Source organism: Solanum stenotomum, unplaced genomic scaffold (assembly GCF_019186545.1).
Source record: "Solanum stenotomum isolate F172 unplaced genomic scaffold, ASM1918654v1 scaffold28916, whole genome shotgun sequence".
In the NCBI taxonomy this organism is placed as follows: Eukaryota; Viridiplantae; Streptophyta; class Magnoliopsida; order Solanales; family Solanaceae; genus Solanum; species Solanum stenotomum.
Genome location: NW_026030226.1, coordinates 73,239 through 89,434, shown reverse-complemented (window position 1 = coordinate 89,434; position 16,196 = coordinate 73,239). Strand labels below are relative to the sequence as shown.

General features: G+C 32.7%; 1 pseudogene; it reads left to right on the top strand.

Annotated features, from left to right (window-relative positions):
• Positions 1-1,497: 1,497 nt before the first annotated feature.
• Positions 1,498-14,954, top strand: LOC125851714 (late blight resistance protein R1-A-like; annotated as a pseudogene).
• The last annotated feature ends 1,242 nt before the right edge of the window (positions 14,955-16,196 follow it).

Sequence of the window (16,196 nt, the reverse complement as noted above, 5' to 3'; positions counted from 1 at the left end):
CCTTGATAGGGATCACCCCGACAAAAATCCAGGACGGAACTTGCTTGATCTCCTCTTTCTCCTCTTCTTCTCCTCTTCTTCTCTTCTTCTTCTCTTCTTCACTCTCAAGAACCCTAGCTTTTACTCTTTAAAAAAAATGAGACAAACTGATCTAAAATCAGTCTAACACTTTAATATAACCAAAACAATTGATTTGCGAAAAGACCAAAATGCCCTTAAATTTCCGGACAGACTCCCTGCCAACTGCCCAACTTTCAAAAGGCATAACTCGCTCATACGAACTCGGAATCGAGCAAACTCAGTGGCGTTGGAAAGATCGTTCCAAGGGATTTCCAAATATAACTGGAACTACTCCTGGATCATCCTGAGCTAGGAGTTATGACTGCTCAAAGTTGGCCAAAAACTCACTGATTTCCACACTTAGCCAAATTTCCAGATTTTGAATTCCTTTCATTATTTTCCAAAAATGACTATTTCCAATTTCAAGCTTTTCCATAGTTATTTCAAATTGCCGGATGTTACAATATATTCACTTATTATAGTTGATACAAACTTCTTTTCATTACTATTAAATTGAATAAATAAATAAATAAATTAACACAGTGTGTTGACATAACAAAAAATGATCAAAACGAAAAGAAAAATATCTTTTTTTTTGGATTAAATACTTGAACGTCGTCCATGTCAAGGTACAGACGTATTCAATCCAACTCTTGTTATTACTCTATTTTTATCAGATTATGTTATAAATTTAATCAAAAAATTACTTAAATTTAACTTGAAGTTATTTTCCACAATTGATTACAGAGACTTGAAGATGACAATTAATTTACAAAGACCAAGATGATAATGTGTACTACTGCCTCCATCACGTGATAGTAATCGGATTTCGAGAGTTAAATGAGTTAAAAAAAAGATATTTGGGTGTCCCATTTTGTCAACTTTAAGGTATGATTATTGAAGAATATTTGGGTGTTAATACTTTCTTCTTTACAAATTAATATTCTCTTGACATTTTTGGTGTTAATTAGAGACTAATTAGTAGAGTAATTTTCTATTTTGAGAATTGCATACATGGAAATAGGAAAAGAAAATGAAGGAGAAGTAGAGAAATTAGCAAGCAACTCATTGGTATGTTGTATCTTGTACCTCGATTAGTATATTGTTTTGTTGTAATTTTTGTTCTATTACTATCTGCTATTTTTGTTATTATTGTCTGTTGTTTCTTGTATCTTCATTACTTCCTTTTTGGGATTGCATGCTTAAGATTGTTTTTGTTATGCCGAGGATCGATCAGGAACAATTTATGTACCTTTGAGGTAGGAGTAAGGTTTGCATACGCTCTAGATCCTACTTTGTGGGCTTATCTTTAACACCTTTACAACTCTCAACTGGAAAAGAAAAGATTCTAATTACACGTTTGATTTTCCTTCATTCTTAGTTTGATGTAAATTATTTCTCTTGAGAAGTTGAAAGAAATGATTTTTTTAATTTTTATTTTTTTTTAACTACTTTGGCTTGATTAGTGAGAATGGAAAGAGGAAAAGAAAATGAAGGGCAAACAAAAGGGGAAGATAACAAATCATTGGTATGTCATACAAAATTTAATTATTTTTTTCATTCACATAATTACATATTCTTGTAAGTATGTTTGTTTCTTTGTGTAACTTAGATGGTGAATATAACCTTTTGGCAGGTGTCATCCCGCATTGTACTTGGCGAGGACATTGTCAATCTTCTAGATTTCATAGAGAGTGGGCGTGTTCAAACTTCTCTTGACATGGATCAAATTGAAAACTTGACATTGAAGCTGACGTTTTTGTCCGCATTTTGTCATCTTTATTACTCTTTCTTTTTGGAAAGATGTAATGACGAAATGTCAAATGAGATTCATGATTTGGTTCAGTCACTGTTTCATCCAATTGGAGTAGACATGCTGGTTAATATAAAGTATCATGCCCTCTGGAAGAAAATCAAAATTTATATTATCTCACATAGATATGCTGAACCAAGTTCTGTAACAGAGGATCGTTTCGTTGAACTTTTAGATGCCATCCACATGTATCTCCACTGTCTACTCAAGTGGTGTTCTGAATCTATTTTCCCATCAACGACTCCATTTGATCTTCTTCAGAATGTATTTGGCAATTTAAGAGATTTCCATAGGTTGAAAGTAAATGGTTGTGTTGAGTATGAAACAATCGAATATGTCTTACCTCATCTTCAACTTATGGCTCTGAGAGTAGTAAACTTCTGCTGTTTTAGTCTTGTGGATGAATCAGCTGTCTCTTTAGTTAACTCCAAGCTAGCTAATCTACTTGTGGAGGTTATTCCTGTTAAACTGGAGGTTATGCACATATGTTGTACCAATTTGAAAGGTTTAAAGTCGGAAGAAGTTGAACGTTTCATCAAGCAGCTCATAGAAGCCTCTCCGGGCATTCTTAGAGAATCTCTGATTCATCTACAAGAGCACATGGTTAATGCTCTTACTCCTAGTGCTTCTACGTGTAACATTCATGTCATGATAGAGTTCCTATTGATTATTCTTACCGATGTGCTCAAGGACGTTATTCGTCATGACAAATTGTTTGTTCTCATGGCACGTGTTAGAGAACTTACCAAGGAGGCATTCGTTCTTGTTCGCAACTTAGAAGAGAATATGAATGAAGCAAGTGATGCAAATCTACACTTGCTGGAAAATATTGAACTCCTCAAGGAAGATCTCAAGAATGATTTCTTAAAAGCCCGTGCAGACTCATCTCAGCTCTTCTTCCCCATGAGTGATGGACCGCTCTTCATGACTCTTCTACTGACAAACTTGAATGACTTGGCCAATTCCNGTAAGAGTTCCTTTGTATTCCTTTCAAACTTTAGTTGTTGTTTAGCTTTCCCGCTCGCATACTCGTACATTCTATGTACTGATGCCAGTCGGCCTGCATCTTATGACGATGCAGACACAGGTACCCCGGATCAGCATCCAGCACGCCGTTGATCCAACTCAGCACTCCAGAATCAGTGGTGAGCCTCCTTGCCTTCCATAGGACTCTGTGATTTTGTGTTCCTAGTTTTGTTTTATTAGGATGTTGCGGGGTCTGTCCCAACATCCATCTCAGTGTTATAGAGGTTTCATAGACAGTTAGTCAGTTGGTATTGAGTCTCTCATCTATGTATATATGTAAATATTCTATTTTGAGACACGAGTTACCTTTTTGGCCAGATTTTTATCAGTTAGGTTGCTTTTATGACTTTTCATTGCATTGAGTTTTCTGTTGAGTTTTCCGCTGAGTTAAGAAAACCAGGCCAAGGATTCGCTTAGGGGCCAGAAATGGTCTTCGAGTGCCGGCCAACTATCTCAGCATCATCCACATTGACCATCACGAGGTTAACTATGAAGAGATTTAGGATAATTTTGGACAAATGATGTGAAATCAAATGATTGGAAGTTAAAATTTTGTTTGAAATTTTAAAATCTTCATGATTTCAAACTACATGTTATACTTTATATCATATCATGTTCAAAGCAAGCTTAAAATCTTCATGATTTCACTGATACTATTTCTGTATATCTCATTCTTAGTTTTTTATTACTACTCGTCTCTTATGCCTCTATTTTTTTACTATCATGTTGATGTTACTCTGCTTATGTCTTCATAAATGTTATGTTTTTGCTTTTCTTGAGCTAAGGATCTATCGAAAATTGCCTCTCTACCTATCAAGGTAAGGATAAGATATGCGTATATTCTATCCTTCCCAGACTTCACTTGTAAAATTATATTGTTATTATTGTTCATTGAAAGCATAGATCTTTTCCTTAACAAGAACAAAAATTCTAAGAGAACTTGATGCTGAATACTGCATCACAAAATATCATTCGTGCCAAGTTCACATTTTCTTTTATCCCGATCTTCCTAGTGATATGTGGGACAAACATCGTTATAAGTTGTCCAAGTTGCAAAGAAATAGTTTGATTTGATAGCTGCAACTGTTATCTTACTGTTCCACAAGTTGAACTAGTCCATAATCTATCTAGAAATGCGTTAAGTTCCATTTCAGGTTCTTCAATCTGCATCTTATCTTGGAAAAAAAGGTGCTTCCTTCTTATGTACTATTGATGCTATTTGAGATGACCAAGTAAATCTAGTATGTTTACCCTATCAAATGTTTGTAATTGTGCAGGAATGTTATCCATGAGTTTTAAATACTAAACATCTATGACGGGTAAGTATTTCTTTATCCTTAATCAAAGGTCTCGAGTTCAAGTCTTGAGTTATGAAGTCACCTTTGGTAGGGAATGCTTTACCTTCCAAAAGTGTTTGGTTTGCCTTGCAAGTTATCCAAAGGACGAAGATATGTGTTGAAAGATTTGTTGATTGGTGAGGGACTTGTGGTGCAGATTGAGATGAAAAGTGCAGNCACTTGAGGCTTCTTAAAATTTTGGATTTGGACTGCATAACATTGAGAGATTCTTTTCTGAATGAAATCGGTATGCTCAGTCATTTGAAGTACTTACACATTCAGACGAAGGCTAAAGCTCTCCCTCCGTCATTTTCAAACCTCTGCAATCTAGAAACTCTGGCGGTGTATAACCTGGGCGAATCATGCATGATACTATCGCCTTGTTTATGGAGTCTTGCAAAGCTACAACATGTGCGGATAAACTGTTGTGCTCTCTTTGATCCGGACATCACTGTGTTAGATGAGGATTTAAGGTTAGAAAATTTGAGAACATTATATAAGCTCTACCTTCCCGGTTCAAAAGGTTTCCTAATCTTCAAAACCTTGAAGTCTGTATCGGAGAACTAGAAGATTGTTCAGCAGAGAAGAATTGTTATCCAAGATTGGATGTCCTTAACGAACTTGAACAACTCTATTTATCTGTTTATTGGGATTCATTAAGTGAATATACACATGGCTTCCCTTTGAGCTTGAAGACACTGCAATTGGAACGGCTCGCTCTGACATCCGATACATTTTCAAGAATTGGTAGACTACCCAACCTTCAAGAACTAAGTCTAGAATACGCAATCATCGAGGAGGGGAAAGAATGGAACATGGAAGATGTCACCTTCCAGAATCTCAAATCTCTAAAATTGTTTAGTGTGAAATTTTCTGAATGGCAGGTTGATGCAGAGAAATCCTTTCCCGTGCTCGAGATGTTAGATATAAGTAGATGTGATGAGCTTATGGAGATCCCAGACAGTTTTGGAGATATTGCATCATTAGAGCTTATCGAAGTATGGTACTGCCCTCAGCTTAAAGAGTCGATCTTCAATATTAAGGAACATGTTGAAGAAACGATCGGAGAAGACAAGCTTGAAGTACGCTACTATGATTGAGGGTCTTAATAATGTGAGTATGAATACGAATTCATTAACTTGTTTCCTTTTAGAAATGTTATGTTTTTTTTCCAGTATTAACTTTTTAAACTTATACAATATATGTTCTTTGCAGAGAGATCATATCAACCTGTAAACGCTTCAAATGATGTATGCCTTCTTCCAATGCGGTTTCTCTATATCCATTTTCGTTTATTGATAACTGTTTATCAAGTCTAAATAGTGCTAGCTATCAGTACTTGTGTTCTTTATTATAACGGATGAGATATTGTGTGTGTGCTTGCTTTTCATTACCATGAGATCTTATGTATTATTAGATTCTTCTCAAGTGTGCGACTTTCGTGTTGAAGTTGTAATCTTCAGTTACCACAAAGCATGAAACAAGTTCTAATGCCTAACTTGAAATTGGCGTGCATAGCACATAAATATGTCTAGATGTACATTCTTGAAGTTGGAATGTTTAGTTGTTTAGTAGAAGGAAAATTTTGAGAATGACAACTTGGGAGTGAATGGATGAAAAGGGAACAACTGATAATTAATGATTGAGGACTAGTATATATGTACTGTAGTTTTTATTTTATATATAAAGGTTTATAATGTTATGTTGTTGTTAGGATCTGGGGAAGGTAGGATGAACGCTAACCCTTATCAAAAATATAAGGCTGATTTTTATAATGTAGCGTTCATCCTACCTTCCCCAGATCCCACCTGTGGGATTAGAGAGAAAAGTTCTTGATCACGCATACATATATATATATATATATATATATGTCTTGTTTGTTTTGTGTCTCTTTAAGATTTTAAATTAAAATTAATGGATCCAGGCTTAGATAGAAATCAGCCTTATATTTTTGATGCATCTCCAACGTTTGTAACTAAAGAACTAGATAGAGATGCTATGGGAACTGTAACTTATACACCAGTTCCTCTTTGTATGACTGATCCTTTAATATAAATAAAATCCTTCCGTTTTTAAGAAAAATAAAATAAAAAATCACATGACTAATTTGAACCAAATAACAATACATACTTACGATAATGATAAAAAAAAATTCATAAAAATTAGATTGATGAAGTCTAATAGAGAAAAAACACACAAAAATAGAAGAAAAATAAAATATACACATCATTCGCAACACTTTATTCATATAGATTATAGATAGAAAATAAATATAAAATCAATAGGTTATCAATATTTGGAATTCGGAAGCAACAAGTTTAAAGAGGAAAAACAAAAGGCATAGACCATGAGAGGGAAGTAATTACACTTACAAATTCTATAATTTGCAAATTATGTATAACGAAGTATGCTTCATATTTTTCTCTAGAATAAGATAATACTTATTTCTGACAAAAGTAGAGACATAATATATCTTATTCGCAAGACAATAACAACAACAAAAAAAAGTGCAATAACCGAAACACCATAAAAATAACTGGGGGTAGAAAGCAAAAGAAAGGCAGTATAAGAATAAAAGTACTACTACGACAGACACCACTAAATCTTAACCCTTCGGAAATCAAGAGAACACTTCACTACAACCTTTTACCTTAATCTGTGATCTCCATGCTTAAGCATTTTTTGTAATTGATGAAATCATTTTCTTTTTTCTTCTGAGCTATGAAAGGTGAATTAGCTTATATATTTGCCAATAATAATTTTACCTCATGCACATGATATTTATAAGCAAAAAGTTTGCCTAGAATTTTGTAGAAAGCTTAAAAGTTATGTTGGAGAATGGAGAGACATTCTTAAAATGTGTTTTAAAACACCTTTTCATTTTTAGTATTTAATATAATATGATATAATTATTATTTAATATTTAATTGCTTAGATATTTTATAACATTTTGAATTAAGATATGGGTAAAATAGTATTTCAACTTTTACTTTTGTGGCTTCCCCACAATGCAACTATAATTGTAACTATCTTGTTAGCTTTCAACCAAAAGCTAACAAGATTTTTAGTTACATATTTATTATTTATTATTTAACAAGCTAACAAGTTAAATAATAAATATGTCATTTCTATATATATTTATTACTCATTCCTTTTGAATTTGTTAATCTGATTTTGATCTGACACATATTTTACGAAAGTAAATTAGATTTTGAGAAAAAACATTAAGTGATACTTGAAGTTGTCCCAGATTTTCAAAAAAGAACCTTAACTTTGTGTGCGTCCTATTACCCCACAAAACATTCAAAATCACAATAAATACACATTTTTTACACAATATTTCCACTTTGGACAAAAATATCCTTCGAATGTGCAATTTCTTAAAAACAAAAAGTCGGACCCATTATTGATGTATTCAAGGATGCTTTGGTAATTTCCTATGATTAATTTGTTTTGTTTGTTTCTTTTAAATTTATTTATGAAAAAACACATTGTAAAATATTAGTTAAAATTCTTATAGTTTGACTCTAAAAAGGAAATCATAACAATTAAAAGTGCATAGAGAGAGTAATAAATAGGTAATTAAATTTCAAGAAGTTTAAAATAAAAGGTTGAAAAAAAGAATTAGATAGACAGCATATATTGAAAATTGAAAACATATAAATAATAAATGGGCCCAAATGAGGTCAAACTTTTTGGCTAATAAAGTAGTAGGTAATTAATGGTGTTAAAGTGTCCAATAATATAAATTTTAAAGGTACAACCATAAAAGAAGAATGTACAACACTATCAAGCACATATCATCCAACACTTGTCATGTGCTAAGTAGTAAATATTCCCACTTATTATATATAGTAATAAAATATAGAACTTTAGTCTTTTGTATCATATTTACATATTATGAATACCTCATGTACTTGGTTAATGTATCTAGTCAATATAGTTATTCTTTCATTTTCATGTATGAATTCATTTTTCTTTTTTTTTATTAACATTTTTATTAAAACGATACAATTTGATATAGTTAGGAATTAATCTAAGGAAGTGCTAAAGTCATCAACATTTTTATTAAAATAATATAATTTAATATTAAATTAAATAATAAATTTTTTTTATAACATTTTAATTTATAGTAGGGGTAAAATCGTAATTTAACTTTTAACTTTTAAAATATTATTTTACATAAAGCAATTTGTTGGACACACTTGATATGATTTAATTGTTTATAATTACAGGTTCTCTGTATATGAACCAACTAATTACTATATTCATATGCGAATGCAACGTTGTGACACCGAGTTCATCTAGAACAATACTTTAGACGCAAAACATAAATTTGAAGGTAGAAATCCACGACAATTAAAATACAATAAATAATACTTATACTTAAATTCATAAGTATAAAAATGTAATAATATTAATAGTAAGAAGCTTAAAGGCTGAAATCATATATAAATTCATATTAGGTTTGATATATATATATGCAAAGTTATCTGTAGTGGTAAATTAATATTCTCCCCTCCTTTTCTTTTTAATTTGTTTCGAAAAAAACACTTCTTTTCTTTTTCAGTAATATTTTAATTTCAACATTATACGTGACATATTTAAGGCCATAAGATTAAATGACATTTTGATATACTTGATATAACTTTAATTTAGGATCACAAAATTAAATTATTATTTTTTCTTAAACTTTGTAACAGGTTAAACTAGACTATTCTTTTTGAAACGGATCTAGAGTATTACAGGATTTTGTAATAAGTTGGGAAAGGAAGAAGGGAAGTGGGTTGAAATACTGTGGGAAGCATTATAAGCAGTTTAGGGGTCCCTACCCTGTGAAAGGTGTTGGGTCGCAGCTGTGGTGCAAACCCATGTTTCAATTAGTGCCAAAAAATTTGGACATATAAGTGGGCACGAGCTGAGGGATAATTAGCCGTAGGGGTGTATATGGTCGGGTTGGTTCGGATTTTTCAAATATCAAATTAAATTATTTGTGTCGGATTTTTAAATATATAAATCAAACCAAACCAATAAAACTCGGGTTTTTTTGGAGTTTTTCGGGTTTTTCCGCTAAAGTATTCATACAAACATATAATTTACTTGTACTTCAAATATTTCTTCAGTCCTACCAAAATACAACTATCTAAGGTGTTTCTTAAGAATACAACACAAACAATATTGATATGATTAATGACACTAAAATATCCAAAAAAAATAAAAATGAAATCGCGTAAAACAAATATTGCAAATTAACAAGTCATAATGAAAATGATCATAATTTAAAAGTACTAAATCATGCTAAAATAAGTTTAATAAGTATTAGTTACATGACTAAATAATAAATGAAGTTAAAATTAGATTATTCTAAATCAATGTAAAACCAAAGAACAAATATTCAATATTATTGTCATTCTTAGTGTTAAATTGATTTTCATTTTGCATTAGTATTAATTTGATTTTGATTTAAGTTTTATTATAATTACCAACATCTATGGACTATAATCTTTATGGAACCATTCAAAATTCTAAGTTTCAAACTTGAAATAATATATTAAAAGATAAAAACTATGAAAAAGTATAAGAAATATTTAAAAATTATACCAAAGTACATAAATATTTTTATGTATAAAATAAAATTTTTAAATTATATATATAATGTCGGGTTGGTTTGGTCTCGGGTTGATTTTTTTTAGTTAAAACCATACCAACCCAAATATAGTCAGGTTTTTTTTCCAACACCAAACCAAGTCAAACCAACCACTAGTCGGGTTTTTTTACGATTTGACTTGATTTTGTACACCCCTAATTAGTTGTATTCCAATTGAACTTGTTTGTTTGTCCGAGTTAATATCTCGAAAGGTCACTCAACTTTAATAATTTATCTAACAAAATCATTAAATTTTATTTCGTACCAATAAAATCATTCAACTTAATCTTTTGTATCAGAAAAATCATAACTAGATTTATCATTAATAAGCCAAGATTTTAAAAACTTTGGTCCATATATATTCCTTGCTGTCACCTGACAACAATTGAATTTCATTCACTGTTTAATCTACACTTGTGAGTTTATCATAATTCACCATATAGATTCATTAGGATAGTAAATTAATATGCTGATTCAATAAGGAGCATATTAATTAATATGGGGTATTTTAATTTCATTATATATAACAAAGGGTTAAGTAGATTATTTATTTTTACCATAGCAGAGAAGCAAGTTTGACGTTTTCTCCTTTCTTGATAATTACTTTATTTTTGTAGATTTTAAGCTGTAAATTTTATTTTTTTAAAACTTAAGAAATATGAGCAATTAATTACAACAAAAATTAGATGAACTAATCAATCTACTTTGAATCATGTTACTGAGGAAGAAAGGCAAGTGTTAAATACGAGTTGAGAGTTAACCATAGAATTAAGTAAAGTTTGCATCATAATTAAAGTCGAGTCCACAGCTCAAATCATATAATTTTATGGGTACAAGGTCATGAATCATATATTAATACTCCAAAACATCATTTATTTCATTAATTAATTAACCAACTCTTCTTGAATTAGCCTTACCCAAAAACACAGTCAACAACAGCAAACCAAGTATAAACAATATGCAAAATCTAAGAAAGGTACTTATCTAGAAAAATTGATTTCCAAAGATTCTCGACTAATATAGTTCAGAAAAGTGAATTGTCAGATGCATAGTTTCCTCTATAATAACATTACATCACAAAGTGTTCCTCTCAAATAAATGTTACTACAACATTATTGGGCGTAATATATAAATAGTGTAAGATTTAATCATCGTAAAAATTTCATTTTGACGTACTGCTAAAGTTTGTTATCTTTTTAAAGGCGCAAGATTTGTTCTTCACCTATATATATCCATTATATATTGTTTCAAGATACAGGGAAACAAATAATTGAGCTGGGGCTAAAATGTCTATCATTAAAGTAATTAAGGGAAGTCCACATGTTTCATTAGTCCACTTTTTTTGTCCCACTTTAATTTATTGCACAAGTGAGACATTATTTCAACCAATTCTTTCATTTTTTGGCTTTAAATTTATCTATAAGAAAAAAAATTCACCCAACTACTACCTTTTACTTTTACATTAACATTTGTACAATTGCTCGTCTTTTGGGTTTTACTTCGTTAGAGTGAATGGATTTTTACAGGAAGTCATTATAGCTCGATTGATTGATTACTTATACCATTTATCATTACCTTAAAGTGCCTCAAAAGAACATGGAGTTGTCGCTTTAAAGTTTCTCATAAAAAAGGGTAGACAAAAGCTTACCTACGGTGTCTCCTAGAAGTCGCGCGGTGAAGAATAACCCATCAAAATTTTGTCCAAACCGTTCATCTGTCACCTCTAGACATGACTAATAATGTTTTTCAAAGAAGTGTAAGTTCCAGATATGGCACTATCTGTATGAGTATGAAATTTAAGAAAAAAGTTGAACGTCTTTTGGAACTAGTAATCTTAGATCCCTCCTGTGTTGATGAATAGCCTAGGATACTGTAGGCAGTACGCACGTCACTTTTGTTGTTGTTGTTGTAGTTGATAAGGTAAGATAAGAATTGCCGAGTTAATAGATCATCATATCCATATACGGCTATTGCTTACTAGTATATTTTATTTGAAACAACATCTCTGCGTACACACCACCTCCCTAGATATATATGTTGTTGTCGTTATGTTTAAGTCAAGTACAGGACAAACATTTAGCTTATGCAGTAGGCTATTTTAAAGAAGGCCCTTTACGTTTATGTTTACGTTATCATGGTGAATTTGATACACATTTGGTCTATTAGCAGGTATCATCTGCGGACATTCTTAGAGAATCTCTGATTCATCTACAAGAGCACATGGTTAATGCTCTTACTCCTAGTGCTTCTACGTGTAACATTCATGTCATGGTAGAGTTCCTATTGATTATTCTTATTGATGTGCCCAAGGACATTATTTGTCATGACAAATTGTTTGTTCTCTTGGCACGTGTTAGAGAACTTACCGAGGAGGTATTCGTTCTTTTTCGTAACTTAGAAGAGAATATGAATGTAGCAAGTGCTGCAAATCTAAACTTGCTGGAAAGTATTGAACTTCTCAAGGAAGATCTCAAGAATGATTTCTTAAAAGCCCATGCAGCCTCGTCTCAGCTTCGCTTCCCCAGGAGTGATGGACCGCTCTTCATGACTCTTCTACTCACAAACTTAAAAGACTTGGTCAATTCCAATGCTTCTTCAGTTGCTTTGATAAAAAAAACAAATTAAGCAGGTGAAGGAAGACCTGGAAATCATAAGATCGTTCTTCGGGTATGTTGAGCAAGAGTTGCATAGAGATCTTTGGACTCATGTTCTAGATGTGGCATATGAGGCGGAACATGCCATTCATTCAATTCTTGCCCGAGATCATGGTCTATTACAGCTCATCTTCATACTTCCTGATACCGTAGAAAAGATCAAGCTTGTCAAAAAAGAGGTACAAGAGAAGATCCCCAAGAGCAGCGGTATTATTGTTGCAAACGCTCCCAACAAGCTGGTTGAAAGAAACTCATCAAGTACAGTTCGTAAAATAATCGTAGGTTTTGAGGAGGAGACAAAGTGGATAATTAGGAAGCTCACCAGCGGACCAGCTGAGATAGATGTCATTTCCATAGTCGGCATGCCAGGGCTTGGAAAAACTACTTTGGCTTACAGAGTGTATAATGATGAGTCCATTGTTGATCATTTCGATGTTTGTGCTTGGTGCACAGTCGACCAGGAACGTAATGAGAAAAAGTTGTTGCAGAAAATTTTCAATCAAGTTATTGGTTTGAAAGAACGATTCAATGAGGATCAAGGCATAGATGATGACGTTGCTGATAAGCTGCGGAAACGACTATGTGGAAAGAGGTACCTTATTGTCTTGGATGACATGTGGGATACTGCAACATTGGATGAGCTAACAAGACCTTTTCCTGAACTTCATAAAGGAAGCAGAGTGATTTTAACAAGTCGGAAAAAGAAAGTTGCTTTGCATGGAAAATGCCACAGTGATCCTCTTTATCTTCGATTGCTAAGATCAGAAGAAAGTTGGGAGTTATTAGAGAAAAGGATCTTCTGAGAAGAGCGTTGCCCTGATGAACTAAAGGATGTTGGAGAAAAGATAGCTCGAAAGTGTGATGGGCTTCCTTTAGTACTTGATCTAATCAGTGGAGTCATTTCAAGGAAGGAAAAGAAAGAGGCTTTGTGGCTTGAAGTTCTGAATAATTTGAGTTCCTTTATTTTAAAGGATGAAGAGGAAGTGGTGAAGGTTATACAATTAAGTTATGACCATTTGTCAGATCACGTAAAGCCGTGTTTGGTTTACCTTGCAAGTTATCCAAAGGACAAAGATATACTGATCTCTGAGTTGAAAGATTTGTGGATTTCTCAAGGACTTGAGATGAAAAGTGCAGAAGAAGTAGTGAATGAGTTAATTTCCAGTAGTTTGGTAATACCTTTCGATAATTCTATTTGCAAAATTCATGATCTTGTGCATGACTTTTGTTATATAAAATCTAGAAAGGAAAAGTTGCTTCACTTCATAGGAGGTTCAAAAGCTCCGTCTTCCTCTTCTTCTTCTTCGGATCTTATGCCACGTGGAATTATCATTCGTTTTAATAGATTTACAATTCGTTTGAATGAAAATTTTGTGGTGTTTAATCCAGAAAAGAAGAATCCTTATGTTAAACACCTCCTCTCTCTGAAGGCCTGTATGTTATGTCTTCCCCACAAGAGTCACCTAAAACACTTGAGGCTTCTCAAAAGTTTGGATTTGAAGGGCATAACATTGAAAGATTCTTTGCTGAATTAAATCGGTATGCTCGTTCATTTGAAGTACTTAATCATTCACATGAAGGCAAAAGCTCTCCCGCCGTCATTTTCAAACCTCTGCAATCTAGAAACTCTGATGGTGGATAACGTGGAGGGATCATACATGATACTATTGCCTTGTTTTTGGAGTCTTGCAAAGCTACGAGATGTGTGGATGAAGCGTGGTGCTTTCTATGAACCAACTGTGTTAGACGAGGACTCAAGGTTAGAAAATTTGAGAACATTATCTAAGCTCCACCTTCCCGGTTTAGAAGACACGGAGGATATTATTTTCAAAAGGTTTCCTAATCTTCAAAACCTTGAAGTCTGTATCAAAAATTGTTCAGCAGAGAAGATTTGTTTTCCAAGATTGGATGTCCTTAACTAACTTGAAGAACTCCATTTATATTCTATTGGGAATTCATTCCATGAATATACACATGGCTTCCCTTTGAGATTGAAGATAATGAGGTTGCAATGGCTCTCTCTGACATCCGATACACTTTCAAGAATTGGTAGACTACCCAACCTTCAAGAACTAATTCTAGAGGATGCGATCATCGAGGAGGGGAAAGAATGGAACATGGAAGATGTCACCTTCCAGAAACTCAAATCTCTAAATTTGCATAGAGTAGAATTTTCTGAATGGCAGGTTGATGCAGAGAAATCATTTCCCGTGCTCGAGAAACTATATATAGATAGATGTGATAAGCTTATGGAGATCCCAGACAGTTTTGGAGATATTGCGTCATTAGAGCTTATCAAAGTATGGTTCAGCCCTCAGCTTGAAGAGTCGATCTTCAAAATTAAGGAATATGTTGAAGAAATCATATATATATTGAGTACTAGTATGTACTGTAGTTTTTATTTTACATATATATAGTTAAGATATGAAGAGGGAACCTAATTAACTAAATATTAGATGTAACTCTGTAGTTTAACCTCATGATCATGTTAACTAGTTGCCTGTTCATTTTCTTGACTCCCGCTTTGGTTATCACATTATTTTGTTGTTGTTACGGTTCCTTTTTTCTGAAAGCTTTGTAATGCTTCTTCTAGTATTTGTTTTGTCTTCCTATCTTCTGTATGTTTGTTAATATGTGTTACTTGAGCTGAGGGTCTTATGAAAACGGACTCTCTACCTTCATGAGGTCGGGGCAGTAAGGCCTGCGTACACTCTACCCTCCTCAAACGCCACTCGTGGAATTTCATTGGATATATTGTTTTGAAGTATCCCTTCAAGACCACTATATTGAATTCTTTACACTGTCAGTGCACAAAACATTAACTCTTAGGAATATCCAGCCAATGCAACATTATTTGTTTTTTTTTATTTGTCAAAAACCAGTGGAAGGGTCAAAATTTGAACGTTATCTATTTTTATAGTGAAGTCACAAAACTATTGATTGTCACATTAAAGTAACTAAATTTTATTCACTATAACGATGCTTGAAAAATTGTCACGACAAACAGATTTTCCTTTCTAGCTTTTCTCGAACAAAGTGCAGAGGACTTTCTCCAGAATTGCCTAATAGATAAGCTAAATGTTTGGCCTGTTACGCACCTTAAATGTTAAAATTAAAAAAAGGGCAGTCTGGTGCATTAAGCTCTCTAAAAATAACCTCTTAGTTTCCCAGTTCTTAAGTCATTCCGAACACATTGTACTTCGGCCACCAAGGCCCAATTCTCAAGATCTAATACACGGTTTGATTATATTTTTGCCCTTATATTCATTTACAAGATCAATCTAACTCACGTGTCGTTAAATCAATTTGATAAATTCAACTATAACAGATGATTTAGTATATATAGTTTAACTTATACAAACAAAAATTAACTAATTGATTCTTATAAGTTGTAAAGATTATGTTCACAATCTAAGTTACATAAAGGAACAAACATACTTAACAAGAGTAAATTAATGACATAATACATAAATGTGCCCTTCAACTTGGCCTTATTTCACATGTAGACACTAACTTGTATAAAGTTGAACAAGTAGACACATGAGTCTTACGTGACATAATACACATATGACATCATGTAGGATGAAAATTGTCATGTAGGATGATTGCAGTTACTAAAGAACTTATATCTTATTAGGTATAAATTCAACTGTTAAAAA